This window comes from Moschus berezovskii, chromosome 11, assembly GCF_049115385.1.
Source record: "Moschus berezovskii isolate FMDL1 chromosome 11, NW_MosBer_1.0, whole genome shotgun sequence".
Classification (NCBI taxonomy): domain Eukaryota; kingdom Metazoa; phylum Chordata; class Mammalia; order Artiodactyla; family Moschidae; genus Moschus; species Moschus berezovskii.
In genome coordinates, this window is record NC_142470.1 from 111,004,836 (window position 1) to 111,017,834 (window position 12,999).

The 12,999-nt window shown below is 44.5% G+C and overlaps 1 pseudogene; it reads right to left on the reverse strand.

Annotated features, from left to right (window-relative positions):
* Positions 1-3,830: 3,830 nt before the first annotated feature.
* Positions 3,831-4,367, reverse strand: LOC148776271 (protein Dr1 pseudogene; annotated as a pseudogene).
* Positions 4,368-12,999: the final 8,632 nt, after the last annotated feature.

A 12,999-nucleotide genomic window follows, 5' to 3' on the forward strand; every position in this document is an offset into this window, starting at 1 on the left:
GCTCGAGGGACGGGGTTCAGTGGGACTTCGCGTCGACAGCCGCAGCTTTTTATGGCTTCTCCCAGCCGCCTCGGCCGCGCCGTAGCCCATCCTGCGGCCTGCCGCCCCCGCCCCGGCGCCTGGTGACCTTGAGGGCAGCGGTGCCTGGCACTCTTTCCCGGCGCCCCGGGAGGGTCACCCCTCTAATCCCTGGCTTCGGCCCCACTGGCGCTCCGCGGGCGGAGAGCGGACCCCCGTCTCGGGCTAGCTAATTGATTTGTGTCACACCGGACGATGATTCCCCGGGAGTTGAAGAACCGCCTCGCCTTTCTCCCGGCGTCTCCAGTCTGGCCCCCCCCCAGGATATTTATGGTTGCTTCCGTCCGATTCGCGTTCTTAGACTTAGTTTAAAAGAAAAAAAAATCTTGCGTCCTCCACTCTTTTTTTGGAAGGGTCAGTAGGAACCGCATTCGCGGGGGTAGGGGGTTGGTGTGCTCCCTTGATTCCATCCTGCGGGCGAATCCTCTGGCTAGGCGAGTTAGCGAGCCCTGGTTCTGCGCCGCGGTCCCTGGCCAGGTTGGTGTCTGTGCGCATTTCATTCACCAGTTTTCTGGCACCTGGCAGACTCCAGGAGTGCGTCTCGGGACTGGCAACGCCGAGAGTGCCCGAATCCTGTAGGGTCCAGCGGTGCCGGGGCGGGCCAGAGGTGCCAGGGTGGTCTTTCAACCAGCGAAAGCCTTAATCCTCCTCTGCAGGCGTAATTGTGCCCTTCCTCGGGTGGGAGCGCAGCAGACAGCCACCTCGGGCCTCTGTGCACGGTACTTTTCTGGGTTTCATAATAATCTAATGGCCCCAGTTGGTATCGATTGCTGTTTATGATAAATTAGTTCTATGGATTTGTCTTCCTCGGAGTGTAGGTATATGCATCTGTTTGGACTGTCTGCCTTTCAAGATGGAAGGCTTTGTTGTGTTTAACCTCCCCTACCTGAGGACAGTCTTATTTTAAAATAAAGCTCTTGTTCAGCGTGGGTGTATTTTATAAGAAGAAGTACTTGTGAGGCTCTGCTTTGTGTGAGGCTCTCGTCGGGCAGAGGGTGTGTAACCCTTTGGATAGTAACGTACGTGAGTGAATGAAGGGCCTTCACCGCTCGCCCTGCTGCCAGCCTTCCCCAGACTCCCTGCCCTTGTGTGTGGCAGAGGCGGATTGAGGGGAATTAAAGGGATTGGAGGAGAATCTGCTTTTTATACTTGAGCGTTTCATTTGGTTCCCCTGCCACCGCCCCCCCCTTCTTTTCCTTTTTTTGTCCTGGTGAGTTTAGATTTGAAGTAAATAGAAACATGTTCCTTAAAGGGAGCCTTTGAGAACTTGTATATGAAGTGGGCTTATTTAGCCATGATTTCAGGGGGACGTTTTAGTTTCTACCTTGCTTTGCATGAGACAGTTAATTGCTGTAATTAAGGGTGGATCTCTGTCCTGATTTTGGCTTGGGTGTAACTGCAAAGATCTTTGAAAAGTAACAGTTATTTCCTACCATACAGTCTGCAAAAGTGAGTCACAATCGGGTGACTTGAGGACAGAGCGCCACCTTTAAGATTTCGGCATATTCTTTTATTAAAATGGTGAATATTCAGATTACGCCTTCTTGACTTTTGTTGGAGTTGTTGTCATTACTGGCATCCCCATTTAGATGTGTAAGATGAAACTGTCTTCATTTTTCTGTATTTTCTAATTCTTCACTACTTTAAGGAGGTTTCTGCAATTGTATGGGAAATCATGTTTTTTTCATTGAAGCTTGGGATTTAATGTAGAACTCTGAGAGGAGATGAGAAACTAGATTTGATTTGTGCTTATGAAATAGCAGGGACAATAATAGTTTGGATCCGTTTAGGAAAAGAAGGAAAGTAACAGCTTCATTGTAAATAGATATTTAAAACTAGGTGTTGCCACAAATAAGGGTACTCACTAGCATGACAGTGGTTTTATAATTTTTTTAGCTTCTGTGCTATGAACAAATTCTAAAGTAAATATGCAAAATTATTAACCTTGTTTGAATAAGGTGTAATAATTGTTTTTTTGTTTTTCATCTTCCAACAGCTTGCCTTTCATGGTTTGCAAGTTTTCAAATTACTTGTTTTTAGATAATGCAAAGAAGGACTTCAGCAGGCGTACTTAACACTCAGTTATTGAAGACCTTATTGGAAAAAGTGGTTTCTGTGTCTGCCTTTTCTCAAATGTATCTCGTATAAGAATAAAGGGAGTTTTTTTAATGCTAAGGAAACAACAACAACAAAAAATCCCTTCTATCTTGTTCAAGAGCACTCATGGATACAGTATCAACTTTAACTCAAAACACTCAGTAGGATTAACCTATTTGTGGCATGGCAGAAGTGTATTTAGTAAATGTGTAACAATATTTCACTTTTTCTAAAACTGCAAAATATGATCATTAAGAAATCTAATACTTGTACACTTGACTTATTTAGCTTTTCAAGTAAAACTGGAATTCTAGCAGCCACAATCTATCTTTAGACCTAGTGAATACACAAATTTAAAAGATTTGGCAACTGACATAGTAATTTAGATTACTTCATACTATTTTAAGTGGCTTTTCAATTTTTTTTCCAAAATATAAACACAATAGGCCAGTTCTTCAAAACACTGGATTCCTATAAAAATCACTATCATACTTTACATATTAGAATGAAATTAAAGCTTTTCCCTTTTAACAAGCAGTTGAAAATTATTTATGTTTCATATAGGGCTAATCAATTATGACACATTTTCTTAACCAAAACAAAACCAATCCTTTTTTAAAGCTATCACTAAATTATGATGGAGATAATGATGCCATTTCAAAGGAAGTATTGGACACTCTAGGCCATCTAATCAAGAAACTGTAAAATAATGCTAAAGACAAACAACAAGGAAACTATAACTACAAGTTAAATTACAAAAAGAATCCCCTCTTATAACAAGCATGCTCATTAACTGTCATTTCTTTCCCCTAGGAAAGGTCTTACTATGCGTGACCCAACCAATGCAACCTAAGCAATTGTTTCCCAAGATGGGCTAAGCAAGTAATACTATTAATGATTACTGGAGTGAAATACTAAGAATCATGACAGTCCTCAAAACTGGGCAGTCTTTGAAATGTCATAGTGTAGCTGAAGATGAATTATGCTATAATAAAACTTAAGTTTCTAGCTCTACATAAAATAAAAACAAAATTGAAAATATAACCTACCAAATTTTACAACTACTATTGAACATACTCCTTCCTAGTTTATGAATGCCTTGTTTTGAGATCTTTTTAAAGTCAGTATATTTATCTGAGTATGTATGTTTATTGCCTGTATAGATATACTCATTTTAAAAGACAAAATCCAGATACTGCAACACCGAGCTTTGTTTTTTCACCAACCTTATCTAATGTCTACTATATCACACAGCACCTCCCCCCAATAGTTTAAAATTCCCAATTTTTAATTTAGTTCAAAGGGCAGAGGAAATGCAAATGAAGATTTAGAGCCTCTGGATAAATTTCACTGTATTTTTATAAACTTGAAGTTTTCTGTAACACTTTATTGATCAAACAGACTCACTGCTATCTAAAATTTCATAAACACCATTAAAAATTCAAAGTTGATATTATACTGAAGCTCAAATTTTCAACAGTTCAAAGAGACAGATTTTACATGAATAGCACACAAGAGAGGAAACTTAACAGCAGATATCCCTAGATACCAATGGCAAGTCCACCAAGATGCAAAATTACAGGGAAGCATTTTTTCACTGTTTTCTTGTGCAGGGAAAAACATTTTAGAGGAAACAGAAACTCAGCTGGTGAGTTTCAGATATCATCATCTTCTTCTTCATCCTGAGAAGATCCTGCCTGGTTGGATGCACTTGCTGATGCAGCAGCAAGCTGTGCTTTTTGGGCAGCTTGCTGCCTTTGAATCCACTCCTGTTGGGCCAATTCCGCTTGTTGCTGTCTAGCTTTTGCAAATAATTCCTGTTGCTGTCTCAATAATTCTTCTTCGGGAATGCCAAGATTTTCCAAATGAGAACTGGCCTTTCTTCTTTTTAATGCTCCTGTCTTGCATTCTTGTAAGACTTCTTTTACTTCACTGATATAAGAGCCAAAGCCTAAACTTTCCAGTGCTTGTATGACGTGCTCTGGCGAGATGGTTTTCTTTTCCGATTTGTTGCAAATCTCATTGGCTTCAGAAGATATAGGGTGAATGAATTCAGTGCAGCAGTTCACCACCAGCTCCCGGGCCTCGTTGGCCACCCAGACATTGGGGGGAGTCTCTTTGATCATCTTATTGATAGCAGTTCTGGGTATAGTGAGATCATCATCGTTGCCAGATGAGGACACCATCGCAGCTAATCTCTCGCGCCCCGACTTTTAAAAACTCCTCAACTCTGGTCCACGATGATTTTTCAAAAGGCCGCCCCCGGAGAGCGATCCAGGTGTCCCTCTGAGATGAGCATGCAGAAAATGAAGGGGCCAGGGGTGGCTGGAGAGAGAGGGGAACACCTGTGTGTGTTAAGGATTTAAGGCGAGGTTGGGAGCAAAGTTGGAGTGGGGGGGATGCTGAGGATTCTGGGGACAGCACTGCCCACGTCAGAGACGGGAAGGCAAAGTGGTCCAGAATCTGAGCACTGGAGAACCCCCTTCGTGTCTCCTCCGAGAGGCGTGCGCTGTCGTCTAACCATTCCCCAACGGCGCAGAGCAGAGGCAAGGTTCAGGGGCACTGGTCTGGCCGTGGAACAGGGCGGACACTTAGCAGGCAAGGCTCTACAGAACCGGAGCCCCCGCTGCCGCCGCCACCACCACCAGCACCCAATGCCACCACCTCGGCCAAACCGTCCTTCAGACACCCGCGCCACCACCTCACAACATGTCGGCCGTAAGCGGGGTGGTCTCCTGGGAACGAATATGGACAGAAGCAGGCACACGGGGACCGGCAGCGGCATCTGCTGTGACCGTTTAGCCCGAACACAGATCGTGGAAGCTGAAGCCGCTGCCTGTCTTTTATTTTTTCACATTAAATTAGGTTTGACTATGCTGGGTCTTTGTTGCTAGATGTCTAGTTGTAGTGAGCAGAGGCTACCCTCTCGTTGCCGTGCCATGGCTTCTCATTGCAGTGCTTTCTCTGGTTGCAAAACTTGGGCTCTGGAGCATGCAAGTACCTCAATAGTTGTACGTGGGCTTAGTTGCCCCTGGGCATGTGGAATCTTCTAGGACCAGGGATTAAATCTGTGTTCCCTGCATTGGTAGGCAGATCCTTTACCACTGGACCACCAGGGAAGTTTCCTGTTCCCTTTCATTAGATAATGATATGTAAAACATACATGTAGAAACTAAATCTGCTCAGCTGACAATACCTGGAAATATATACATGTATTCTAGCTTCACTTTGAACATATTCAGTTAAAGGTAATTTGTGATGATGTCTCCATGGATCTTGTAACCTTTCTTTTTGTTTATCTGTAACTTCCCATTCCAATGGTAAGATACCTGGCTTCCACCACTTGTCATGTATAGAATTCAGTGCTTGTCCCACGTGGTTACTGAAAAAATTGTCAGACTGTCTTCCAAAGGGGTCTGTGCATGCATTCTACCAGTATCTTGAGTATGTTTCTACATGATACTTTCCTATCAGTATCCCCTCCGTGGCCAGGTGTCTATTTCAGTCTTCACCAATTATGAATGGGTTTGTTTGCACTAGTGTTCTTGGATAATTTGAGTACAGGTTCTTTGTCAGATATGCATTTTTTAGGAAAACAGTTTTATTTACTTTTGACTGTGTTGGGTCTTTGTGTGTGGGCTTTTCCCTAATTTGGGTGAGCATGGGCCATAACTAGGGGTGTGTGGGCTTCTCAATACAGTTGAGAGGGTAACAGGCAGGAAGGCCAGGGATCTCCAAACGGAGGAAATAGCCTGCAGGTGTCAGACATTTTCATCTCTCTTAAGCGGCAGGAGGAAACAAACTAGCGATATTTTTTTCTTCTCTCTACAAATTTAAAAGGAAATTTCTCTTAAAATACTGTGTTGCCATAATGACACTTGGTTTCACCTGAAGTTAACTATTCTCAAATCTTGAGTTAACCAATGCATTTTTCTTATGGAAATGTTGGTCTTAAGCTATGTTAATGTACTACGCATTTGCCCCAGACTCTATCTTCATGTCGGTTCCGCCAGATGGCTCAGAACCTACTTGACAAACCTGTATGTTATACTCAGATATTGTTCCCTTAATCTATGTAAAATGAAACTATTTGTATGGTAATCTGCCCTTCTATAGGGTTTCAAGTTAATCATTTTATGGCCTGAGATTAATCGTCCGGTGTCAAAAGTATCCCAAAAGACGTCTTATGGGTGAGGGGCCTGGTGCCATTCTGAGCCTTAAGACATTCCTTTCTTTCATGAACAGACTGCTAGTGACTATATACCATCCAGCTGAAGACTAGCAGGGGGGTACTCTTTCTGCCCCCTTCTGATGTCTATGTCAGAAGTTTTCTCTATCTCCTTTATACTTTAATAAAACACAAAAGCTCTGAGCGATCAAGCCCCGTCTCTGGCCCAGGATTGAATTCTTCTCCTCTGGAGGCCAAGATCCCGGTGTCTTTGTGTCATTCCACAACAACCTTTCACAGTGGCTCCTCTTGTTGTGGGGCACAGGTTCACGGGCTTCAGTAGTTGAAGTATGTGAGCCCAGCATTGTGGCTTCCAGGATCTAGAGCACAGGCTCGGCAGTTGGCACACGGGCTCCATAGCATGTGAGATCTTCCCATACCAGGGATCACACCTGCATCTCCAGCACTGGTAGGCGGATTCTTTACCATGGAGCCACCAGGGAAGCCCTCAGGCATATTTTTGATTCTAGTTTTCCACACATGTACCTGGTGAGAGAGGTCAGGATCAAGAAGCCTGGCAGCTGGGAATGCTCAGCCACAGTTCTGGCTGTGCCATCAAAAGCTCCGGGGCCTTTGGTGAGTGCCTCAACTTTCCTGGGACTGTTTCTTCCCCTCAGAGATGCCCTGCTGTTGGACTGTAGCCCAGCAAGCTCCTCTGTCCCTTCGATTTCTCAGGCCAGAATACAGGAGGGGGTGCCATTTCCTTCTCTACAAGATAGCATTTTGAAGCTATTTTCTCCTGGATTGTGGTTCTGATGAAGGAAGGGGGATCCCTTCCAGGGCTTGAGAGTGTGTTCTTTGCTGACAATGGAAGTGAATTGTCCAAGAAGAGGAGTGCTGTTCAAGCGAGAGACGTGACTGGGAAGGGCTGCTGGGGCGGAGGGCAAGAGGGTGAGGGAAACGGAGAGAACTGCTCCACCACGTGGCTCACGGTCTCAGGTTTTATGGTCATTGGGTTCATTTCTGGTTTGTCTCTTGCCAGTTATTCTGAATTGGGGTCCTTCCTGGGGGTACACGCATCACTCAGCCGAGATGGATTCCAGCGAGGAGGATCCTGGGAGGCTGGTAGGACCTCTGGACTGGAGTCTTCCATTTCCTTTTGACCTCTCCAGAATCCTGGTTGGTGGTAGCTTGTGAGTTCCTTGTTCCTTACCAGGACCTCTTGTTGTAAGATGACCCCAGCAAGTGTTTTCTCTTCTCTGTTGCCTGGCAAGGGTGGGTGGTCAGTGGTTCATTTAACAGTTTGTCTTTTGGTTCTCTCAAATAAGGTCCTTCACAGAGTAAATGTACACAATTGTAAAAGTCAATGTTTTCAATAATTTATGTTCATATTTGGTAAGTTGGCTTTTTTGTTGTGTGTTCGAACTCATCACCAGACCAAAGGTCATCTAGATCTTTTGTTCTCTTCTAAAATTTTTAGAGTTTTTTACATTGAATTATGGTGTTAGTTGCAAAGTTTGTGTTTCTGTTCATTTCATTCCATCTTTTTTTTAAAAGTTATTTATTTTTAGTGGATTGCTCATCACTTTAAAATATGGGTTTGATTTGTCATACATCAACATGAATTAACCATAGGTGTATGTATGTCCCCTCGCTCTTGAATTTCCCTCCCACGTCCCACCCATTCCCACCTCTCTAGGTTATTACAGAGCCCCAATCTGAGTTCCCTGAGTCATACAGCAAATTCCCACTGGTTGTCTATTTACAAATGTTGGTGTCCATGCATCCATGCTGCTCTCTCCATTCATCTCACCCGTTCCCTCTTGTTCCCCACTCTTATCCATAAGTCTCTTCTCTATGTCTGCATCTCCATCGCTGCTATGTGAACAGATTCACCAGTACCATCCTTCTAGATTCCATGTTTATGTCTTTCTGACTGACTTCCCTGTTTAATACGCTCTAGATTCATCCCCTTCATTAGAACTGACTCAAATGTATTCCTTTTTATGGCTGCATATCATCCAGGCTCTGATTGTTCCTTAGCCATGTTTCGAGGAGGGTCATGGAGCTCCTCTGCTCCATTTGAGTTTGGGCTCGCAGTCTGAGTGCTCACAGCAGAGCTGCTTCCGGGTGAGCCCTTTAGGCTCTGTGAGAGCGGGGCTGCGCGCTCTTCTCTGGCGGCCGGCAGGGGGCGCCAAATCCGGCTCCGACCCGCGAGCACAGGACGCTTTGCCTTCAGACTGGGCTCGGGGACCAGCTGGCGGGAGCTTTGTCTCCTCAGGGCCGTCAGGGCCCGGGCTTTTGGAAAACGGGGCTGCGTCCAGGCTGAGAGGAGCAGGCTTGCCTCAATGCCCGCCAACAGGGAGGCGCTGAAAGAGGGATGAGGACAAAGTCGACGCTTCCCGTGTCCAGCTGAGCGCTTACCTGAGGTCCATCTCAAAGGACTCGGGCGGGGGCGGGGGGAGGGGCGGGGCGGGGCGGGAAAAGCTCCATGTGCAAAATGGTGGGTTTTCAGCTCGATTTCTGTTAGACGATCTAGAGGATGACCTTGACTGATGTTCTTCAGTGTAGGTGGCCAGTTTTCCTGCCACTGTTTCTTGAGAGAACTGTCCTTTCCTCTTCGCTTGTTCCCGGTTTGATTTTCATGAACTGACCACGTACATGTGGCATGTGGGTTCATTCCTGGGCTCTCTGTTCTTTCCTTGAGTCCATGTGTCTGTGTTCGTGCCAGTTCCTGACTGTTGTGGTTACTCCAGCTCCGTGATGTAGTTTGAAGTCGGAGAGGAAGATGCCTCCAGCTGTGTTCTTCTTTCTGAGTCTTTTTGGCTGTTTAACGTCCTGTTCCATATTATCAGCTTCATATTAGGAATATTTATATTTCTGTGCAAAATGCCATTGACTATTATTTTCTGATTGCAGTCAGTGTCTTTGTGGATGGCTTTGGTTGGAATGGACATTTTAATTCCTCATTGTTCCAGTGCATGAGCGTGGAATAGTTTTCGGTTTCTTTGTGTTTCCTTTGGTTACTTTCTCAGTGCTCTCGAGTTTTGTGACTACTGGTCTTTTATGTCGTTGATGAAGTTTGTTGCTAGATGTTTTATTCTTTTTGTTGCGATGCTAAGTGGGATTTTCTTAATTTTTGTTTCTGATCGTATTTGTGTATAGAAATGCAAGTGATTTTTGTATATTGATTGGGATTGTAAATTGTAGTATTTTATGTGATTGTCAATTGATCCGAAATGATTCAACTTGACTGAATATAGTCTAACAACTTTTTGTGACGGTATGGTGAAAATTTTCTTTGTAAAATCTGTTTCTCCTGCAATAGGTCATCCAGAGGACCCAGGCCAAGGTGGTTCCTAATAGACTTCGCACAGTATGTCTTCATTCCATGTGGACTCCTTCAAGGGCAGTGAGCATCACAGCTTCCCTTCAACTTCGTCTGGGTTAGTCTTGGCCTGTATAAGAAAGTTTCATGCCTGTCTACTCTGATTTTCTTGTATGGTATTGACTTGGTTGTTTTGAAACATCATTGACTTTCCAGTAATTTAGAATGTACAGAAAACTGCTAGCAATGGGGAAAAGTGCTCGCATTTGCCACATCATCAAAAATACTCTATGTGTTTTATCCACAATGGGTGCATTCTCCTGCAGAACCAGCACATCACCTCCCAAATCCGGAAATCATATGGTTTCTGCATTATAATGCAATCCACAGCCCCATTTCCCTTTCAGCAATTGTTCAGTTGTATGAATTAATCTTTTCTTACCCTCCTTTCCCTCATCTTTTTTTTTTTAGAGTGTTACTGAGATTTTCAGTTATTTGGACAAACTTGATGGATTTAAAGCAGACATGGTGACTATGGGATCTGGGGGGGCTTTTCTATATGGATATTTTCCCCTAAAGAGGGTTTTCATGTTTCTTCATGTTGTAACACGTATGAATCCTGCATTCTTTTTTCCCCCGTAGTGATTAAAAATCAGTAACGTGCCATTTACCATTTAGATATTTGTTAGCATATAGTGTTGTAGTATGAACTACCTTTACTTGTTTTGCAAACCTCTTTAATAATGTGTACCTTGTGTGCGCTTTGGAGAAACTCGGGAAACTGAGTCGGTGACTGAAATGGCCCAAGGTGTCATCTGAGATACCATCTTCATCTAAAACAAAACAGGGGCTTCCTGGTGGTCCAGTGGCTAAGACTGTACACTCCCAAAGAATGAGGCCCAGGTTCAATCCCTGATCCTAGAGCTAGATCGCCTATGCCACAATGAAGAGTTTGCATTCTGCAGCTAGATATCTGGCTTGCCTCAGCAAAGGGCGACCTGGCACAGCCAAATAAAGAAGCAAATAAATATTCAAAAAATAAAACCAAAGGAAAGGAAGGGTGTGGTTGTTGTGAAGATTTACATCTTAGCTTTCCCTATGGATAAAAAAGATTTCACAAGACTGTCATGCTTCTATGTGGTATATACCAAGGATTCCTTTGAAATGACATTTCTCGTGTCAGTGTGACTCACAGAAGAGCCGTCTTGAACTTGGGTTTCAGAGATGATCATGCGTCCTCTTAAAAGAAAAGATATTAAGTCCAACTAATTCTCATGCTGAAGAGGTATATTTTGGGGTAGCATCAGCTCCCCTTCACTTTGGATGCATCCCAATTTGCTCACACAGTCATCTACTGAAGATATACAGCTATGTGAAAGTGTTTAGGTGTGTATAATCGTGTGATACTTTTTGACTGGACACGTTTTCAAAGCTGTTTCCTAAGTGCTCGAGGTGAAGTGTTCAGGACACAGGTGAGACTTGTTTAGCTGTGGAAAAATCCAGCTAAGTTTCTCTGTCATGTGGGATCTTCCTGGGTAAGGGATCGAACATGGGTGCCTTGCAAAGTCAGGCAGATTCTTTACCACTGAACAAACAAAGAAGCGCCACCCCCAAATTTCTTTGAGTTTCCTGGATATAATAGGTGGGCATTGCTACTTCACTGTTGTTTACCATGTAATCTCCTAACAATAAATGATTTTGAGTGATTTTGATATGCTGATTTAATATCTGTATATTTTGTTTGCCAAGGCGTAGAGATTTATACATTTTTAATGTGGTTGATTGTTACAGATTTTGGGGTATCATTGGCGTAAAATCCTTTACCAAATATGTATTTTGTAAATATATTTTTCTGTGGCTTGTGTTTAAGTTTCGTGAATCAGGTTTTTCATAGTATAAATGAATAATGTTTAAAGTTCAAGTTATAAATTTTATAAATTTTTTAGGATAGACTATAGTGCTTTCTGTATTTTGTGTGTGGTTAAATATCATAAGCAAAAATGAGGTATTTTAACTACAGGTTTAAGCAAAGATGAGGAACGAAAGAAAAAGTTTTCCCTTATCTCTGCTAGGAAGTTTGAGTTCGGTTGTGAGAGGTTTAGGGGTTAAGGGTAGGGTTAGGGTTAGGGTTAGGGTTAGACGGTTAGGGTTAGGGTTAGGGTTAGGGTTAGGGTTAGGGTTAAGGGTTAGGGTTAGGGTTAGGGTAGGGTTAGGGTTAGGGTTAGGGTTAGGGTTAGGGTTAGGGTTAGGTTAGGGTTAGGGTTAGGGTTAGGGTTAGGGTTAGGGTTAGGGTTAGGGTTAGGGTTAGGGTTAGGGTTAGGGGTTAGGGATTAGGGTTAGGGTTAGGGTTAGGGTTAGGGTTAGGGTTAGGGTTAGGGGTTAGGGTTAGGGTTAGGGTTAGGGTTAGGGTTAGGGTTAGGGTTAGGGTTAGGGTTAGGGTAGGGTCTAGGGCAGGGTAGGGTCAGGGTAGGTCAGGGTCAGGGTCAGGGTCAGGGTCAGGGTTAGGGTCAGGGTCAGGGTCAGGGCAGGGTCAGGGCAGGGTCAGGGTCAGGTCAGGGTCAGGGTCAGGGTCAGGGTCAGGGTTTAGGGTCAGGGTTTAGGGTCAGGGTCAGGGTCAGGGTCAGGGTCAGGGTCAGGGTCAGGGTCAGGGTCAGGGTCAAGGGTAGGGTTAGGGTCAGGGTCAGGGTCAGGGTCAGGGTCAGGGTCAGGGTCAGGGTCAGGGTAGGGTTAGGGTTAGGGTTAGGGTAGGGTTAGGGTTAGGGTCAGGGTTAGGGTTAGGGTCAGGGTCAGGGTCAGGGTCAGGGTCAGGGTCAGGGTCCAGGGTCCAGGGTCCAGGGTCCAGGGTCCAGGGTCCAGGGTCCAGGGTTAGGGTTAGGGTTAGGGTTAGGGTTAGGGTTAGGGTTAGATGAGGGTTAGGGTTAGGGTTAGGGTTAGGGTTAGGGTTAGGGTTAGGGTTAGGGTTAGGGTAGGGTTAGGGTTAAGGGTTAGGGTTAGGGTTAGGGTTAGGGTTAGGGTTAGGGTTAGGGTTAGTTAGGGTTAGGGTTAGGGTTAGGGTTAGGGTTAGGGTTAGGGTTTAGGGTTAGGGTTAGGGTTAGATGAGGGTTAGGGTTAGGGTTAGGGTTAGGGTTAGGGTAGGGTTAGGGTTAGGGTTAGGGTTAGGGGTTAGGGTTAGGTTAGGGTTAGGGTTAGGGTTAGGGTTAGGGTTAGGGTTTTAGGGTTAGGGTTAGGGTTAGGGTTAGGGTTAGGGTTAGGGTTAGGGGTTAGGGTTAGGGTTAGGGTTAGGGTTAGTAGGGTTAGGGTTAGGGTTAGGGTTAGGGTTAGGGTTAGG